Genomic DNA, 6,166 nt, shown 5'->3' with positions numbered 1-6,166 from the left:
CGCACCCCATTTTTCCATTTCTTTTTGATACTAGACATCCTAGTAGGTGTGAGGTGATATCACATTGTGTTTTTGATTTGCATTTCCCTGATGATTAGTGATTTGATATTAAATACATTAATAACATGAAGCCCTTTGGACAGGACTTGGCACATAGTAAGCATTCTGTAGGTTTTAATTATTTTTATTATTTAGTGTACTCTAGGCAATGTGATAGGTACTTAAATACAATATTGTACTTAATCCTCTTATTAACCCAGTTGAGTAGTTACTATAGTCACTCCTATTAGAGGTTAAATGACTTGTGCAGGTTCTTATAGCCAGTAGTTTGGAGTTTGCAAGGAGAGATAATAAAAGGGCGTTCCAGGCAGTGGGAATGGCATGAACAAAGGCCTGGCCTGTTGCATGCACAGTGAGTCAAGGTAGTCTAGGATATGTGTAGGGTCGCATTAGGGGAGGGGGCAATATGGACCTCATCTCTCATTCCCTCTGTTGCTAAAATATGGTTCATTTCCTAGAATCCCTCACTGTACCCTGGCCCTGTCCCTCTCCTGGTGGGGCTCCTATTTCTCTATCCTGCAATGTGACTGGCTGGCCTGCCTTACATATTTGTTCCTGACAAGTCCCACGAAAAGTCATTCTGCTCTTCAGAAGCAACTGGCAGCTGTACCTCCATTTCTGTAGAAAGGAGGGAATTGAGAATCCCTCTTGTGTAGCACCTTTGCGCTGCAAGAGAGCCGTCGTAGTGACAAGACCGTAGCTGGCTGCAAGATTTCTTCTCCTGTGCCTGGGCTGTGGAGGGCCGCTCATTGCTTCTAAAGTGTCTCCAGAAGAGAACCAGGGTATCTTCTTACTCCTTTGAATTACAGCTACATTTCAGGACCCACTTGACATGATAGTACATAAATGGGACATTTGCATAATGTATTGAATTTCCAGTTAAACCTTAATGATAATTAGTTGAACTGGATTGTCCCATAGGAAATGAAGATATAATGACTGTTACTCTCCTTGAGTCTAATGCTATAAAATGTTAAGCAATTTTGGGGGAAAATTTTTGCCTGCATTTAGTCTCCTCGTCTAATCTGCTTTCATAATCTTTTCCATTAACTAACATGCACAAAGATTCCCCAAGGAATGAACACTCACTTGTGTATTTAGAGCCTTAAAGAACAAGCAGGCCCTAGAAAGAGCTCCTTAGGATAATCTTTGCGTTTTTCTTACATCTATCTGCCCGCCGAAGAGTGTAGCAAGCTTCCATTTTAATGTACTTCTAGAACAGACATTTACGTTTCTTAAGATTTTTAAGTGTCCATTAAATAACCAATTATGTCAAGCCATTTTTCTGACAGTAAAATAATTTGGACTATCCCTTATTAAAAGAGGACTCTCTCCTTCTGTCTCTCTGCCGTGTTAGGACTCCTTGGAGCTCTCGAGCTCTGCAAAAGATTCTGCCTGTACCCACTTTAATTTGCTCTGTGTGATTCAAAGTAAAAACAGCATTAAACTTTAAAATAGGCAAGAAGAAGTCCAGCAAAGTTTGATTGTCCCGCGGGTCGGAATTCATATCCCCAGCTGTCTGACTTCTGGGGGGCCAATGGAACGTCAGCAGGCCACTGACCGTGTCTGCTTATACTCTGCTATACGATCCATGGCAACATTTATTCCTGTTGTAACTTAGTGGTTGTCTGCATAATTATTTTCTCATTCCTTTTCTTCTTTAGATTATAATGTCCTCGAAGGCAGGAAACCTATCTGCACACTATTGTATCCGCAGGATATAGCACAGAACCAGAGCTTGGAATATACTCAATCAATATTTGTGGGAAGAAAATAGCTAACATTTATTGATCGATTATGTAAGGCACATTTCTAGGTGCTTTATCTAATATGCCATATACTCTTTACAATAACCCTTTAAATATTCATTTTCTTTACAGTGCGTTGAAGCACAGTGAGGTCAAAAATATAACCAACTTCACACTGTAGTAAGCTTCCTTCAGTTTTAACATTCTAGGACTTTAAATAGCTGTGAGGTGTTCTCTAGCTGGTTGGAATACTGGGGTCCATAGTAGCTAGCAGGAAGGTAATTGACCTGAAGCACTGATAGATCATGGGAGAGTACTTGTTCTACGGTGACATTGCCAAAAATATTCCAGATGCCTACTGCTTGAAGAAAATTTGACCTCCGTTTTCTTGCTATCTTTGAAAGTTTGAAAATTCCTAATCTTAAGGGAAAATTGTAGAGATTACTGCTGTAGAATTGCAGGCTAGATCCAGAACAGTACATGGATGGAGCCACAAATTGCTTCTAGGCAAGAAAGAAATTCCAGTTTTGATGTGGGTTACACCTTTGGAAAATAACACTGCCTATTGCTACTTATGTAACAAGATGTTGCAGATTCTCAGATCCCCATCTCCTGTCCTCTTCACTTAAGTGTATGGTTCTAAGTTCCAAAGTCTTTGGGTGGTGCAGGGTCACCATGATCTTGACTCAAACTCCTTTTGGATCCTTTTTTCCCCCACTTTCCTCCACCCATTGCTATCAGTCAAGACTTTCTGTCTCGGGAGTTTTCTGAGCAACAGAAAAGTCAACTCAAAACTGCTTGAGCAAAAGAGAATTTACTGGCTGGGTTTTGGGAAAAAGTTTATTGGCAGAACTAGCTTTATTCAGGGGCTCAAATGATGTCCTTGTGAATCTGGTGTTTTCTCAGATCTGCTTTCCTCTGGGAGCAGTTAGTTCAGGCAGGTTCTTCCCATGCAGTAGCCCTAATACCCCTGGGCTTGCAAACTGTCCTCTTAGCAGCCAGAAAAATCAAAACTGCTTCTTCAGTATTAGTTAGCATCATGCTAGCTACTGTAACAAGCAAGCCCCTACAATTTATTGTCTTAGCACAATAAGAACTTATTTTTCTTTCACATGATGGTCGCACACAGGTGTTCCTGATTATCACGAGCCCCCCTCTCCCCCACCCGCGGCACACTCTCACCAATACTCGTTACCTCCTTTCTTTTTGATAATAGACATCCTAATAGGTGTGAGGTGATACCTCATTTTGGTCTTGATTTGCATGTCCCTGACAATGAATGGAGTTGAGCAACTTTTAATATACCTGTTGGCCATTTTCATGTCTTTTTTGGAAAGAAATATATTCAGATCCTTTGCCCATTTTATTTATTTATTTATTTAATTTATTTTTAAAAGATTTTATTTATTTATTTGACAGAGAGAGACACAACGAGAGAGGGAACACAAGCAGGCGGAGAGGCAGAGGGAGAAGCAAGCCTCCCACTGAGCAGGGAGCCCGATGCGGGGCTCGATCCCAGGACCCTGGGATCATGACCTGAGCTGGAGGCAGACGCTTAACGACTGAGCCACCCAGGCGCCCCCCTTTGCCCATTTTAAAATTGGGTTATATATTTTTGTTTTTATTTTTCTTGCTATCAAGTTGTAGGGATTTTTATATATTTTAGACATTAATCCCTTATCAGATATATAGTTTGCAAATATTTTCTCCTCTTCCATAGATTGTCTTCTCATTTTGTTGAATGTTTCCTTTGCTGTGCAGAGCTTTTTACTTTAATGTAGTTCCACTTGTTTATTTTTGCTTTTGTTGCCTATGCCTTTGGTGTCATGGTATCCAAAAAAATCATTTCCAAGACTAATATCAATGTTTTTTTTCTAGGAGTTTTACAGTTTCAGGCCTTATATTTAAGTCATTAATCCATTTCAAGTTAGTTTTTGTGTATGGTGTGAGATAAGGGTTTGATTTCATTCTTTTGCAAGTGGATATCGAGTTTTTCTAACACCAATAATTGAAGAGATTATTCTCTTCCCACTGTGTATCTTGTGCCCTTATCAAAGATTAGTTGACCATATATGTGTGGGTTTATTTCTGTTCCATTGACCTATGTGTTTGTTTTTATGCCAATTCCATACCATTTTGAATACCATAGCTTTGTACTCTAGTTTGAAATCAGGAAGAGTGATGACTCCAGATTTATTCTTTCAGCTCAAGATTGCTTTGGATATTTGAGGCCTTTTATGTTCTCATACAAATTTTATGACTTTTTCTATTTCTGTGAAAATGCCATTGATATTTTGCTAGGGATAGCATTGAATTTGTAGATTGCCTTGGGTTGTATGAACATTATAACAATATTAATTCTTCCAAACCATGAACATAGAATATCCTTCCATTTATTGCTATCCTCTTCAGTTTTTTTCACCAATGTTTTTATGGTTTTCAGCATGTAGATCTTTGAACTCCTTGGTTATTGTGTTGAGATATATTCATTCTATACCTAATCTGTTGAGAGTTTGTATCATGAAAGGATATTAAATTTTTTCAAATGGTTTTTCTGCATCTATTGAGATTCTTCATTCCGTTAAGGCAGTGTGTCATGTTTATTGATTTGCATATGTTGAACAACTTGATCATAGTGTCTGATCCTTCTAATGTGCTTTGAATTCAGTTTGCTAGTATTTATTGAGAATATTTGCATCTCTGTTCATCAGAGTTATTGGTCCGTAATTTTCTTTTCTTGTATGTCCTTGTCTGGCTTTGCTATGAGAGCAATGCTGGGCTCATAAAATGTGTTTGGAAGTGATTCCTCCTATTCTATTTTTTGAAAAAGTTTGGGAAGGATTGACATTAATTCTCTAGGAGGGCATACATTTTTGATTGTCAGCTGTCAGTCTCTGTCACAAATTTCTAATAATTCCAACCAAAGTCTCTGAAGTTAAGTTTTAGGCTGAATTGGGTCATTCTTGAATTAATAACTGTAACTAAGGAGATGGAATTCATTCATTCATTTTGTCATCCTTTAGCAATAATTGTGCCTCAGATAAACCTCATTGGCTATGATACTGCCACTGTGCAAAGCTCATCATTGTCATTCATTAAAAAATATTTACAACAACTATTATGTGTCAAACACTATTTTCAACTCTGGGAATATATTAATGAGTAAAATAGATGACACTTCCTGCTCTCATGGAATTTATATTCTGGTGAAACCAGATAAATTCTTAAAATATACAGCATTTTAGATTATGCTGTGGTCATTAATAAGGTAAGAAAAAAGGATAGGAAATACTGAGGAGTTGCAGATTTGAATTTTTGATTGAGTGTCGTAGAAGGCTTTACTGAGAAGGTGACATTTGCACATAGATTTGAAGGAGTTAAAGGAGTGAGCTATATAGATATGGAGGAAGAGCACTCCAGGCAGAGGAAATGGCTAGTAGAAAGGCTCTGAGGCAGAAACAAGCCTGGAAAATTTGTGGAAAAGCAAGGAGGCCAGTGAAAAGAGTAAGCTGGGGGGAAAGAAATAGGAGAGGACAGAGCAGTAAGAGGGGGCAAATCAGGTATGACCTTATTGGCCACTGGAAGGACTTTGCTTTTTACTGAGTGAGATGGGTGGTCTTAGGAGGGTTTTGAGCAGAGGAGTGACATGCTGTGAATTATTTTTCAAGTGATCCCTCTGATTATGCTGTTGACAATAGACTATAGAAGAGACTAGGGAAACCAGAGACTAGGGAAACCAGAGAAGAGGCAAAGGTAGTCATCCAGTGATGAAATGAAGTTGGCATGGACCAGGTTGATGAAGGTAGAAAGAAGTGGTCATATTTGGGATATTTTTTGAAGGTAAATGAATTATGCTGATTGTCTTGGCTTGGGTGACATTTCTCTTGGAGCCAGGGAACTGAAGTCAACACCTAAACCACATGTGAGTCAGAGAGAGATGGTTTCCCAATGAAAATTTGATGAGCTGTCACAAGAGTAAGGGAAATAGAAATTGGGCAGTTCTCAGTTGCGATGGATTAGATTATGTTACAGTCAACAACAACCTCAAACCCCAGTGGCTTAAAGCAACAAAGTTGTACTTGATGCACCAGCTGCATGTCCAACACAGAGTAGCAGGGAACCCGTGCTTATTATAATAGCTTAATGTTTTAACTTGAGTTAAACCTTGTGGAAGATATTGTGAGGCTCGATGCAGATCAAGAGAGAAACCAGAAAGAGTGTCACAGTTTTGTTTTACTCATAACTCCAAGAGGGAGAACACGTACCTCATGCAGGGCCAAATGGCGAAGCACTGGGATTGGTCATGGAGGCAGATGAAGAGAGAACTATGGGCAAGCACTTTATTGTGGTTTCTATGG

At 39.0% G+C, this 6,166-nt stretch overlaps 1 pseudogene; it reads right to left on the bottom strand.

Annotated features, from left to right (window-relative positions):
- Window positions 1-4,701: 4,701 nt before the first annotated feature.
- On the bottom strand, window positions 4,702-4,888 carry LOC123326910 (annotated as a pseudogene).
- Window positions 4,889-6,166: the final 1,278 nt, after the last annotated feature.

The sequence above is a fragment of the Neomonachus schauinslandi genome, chromosome 1 (assembly GCF_002201575.2).
Source record: "Neomonachus schauinslandi chromosome 1, ASM220157v2, whole genome shotgun sequence".
NCBI lineage: Eukaryota > Metazoa > Chordata > Mammalia > Carnivora > Phocidae > Neomonachus > Neomonachus schauinslandi.
The sequence above is the reverse complement of the archived record's forward strand: the minus strand, read 5'-3'. Positions and strand labels throughout refer to the sequence as shown.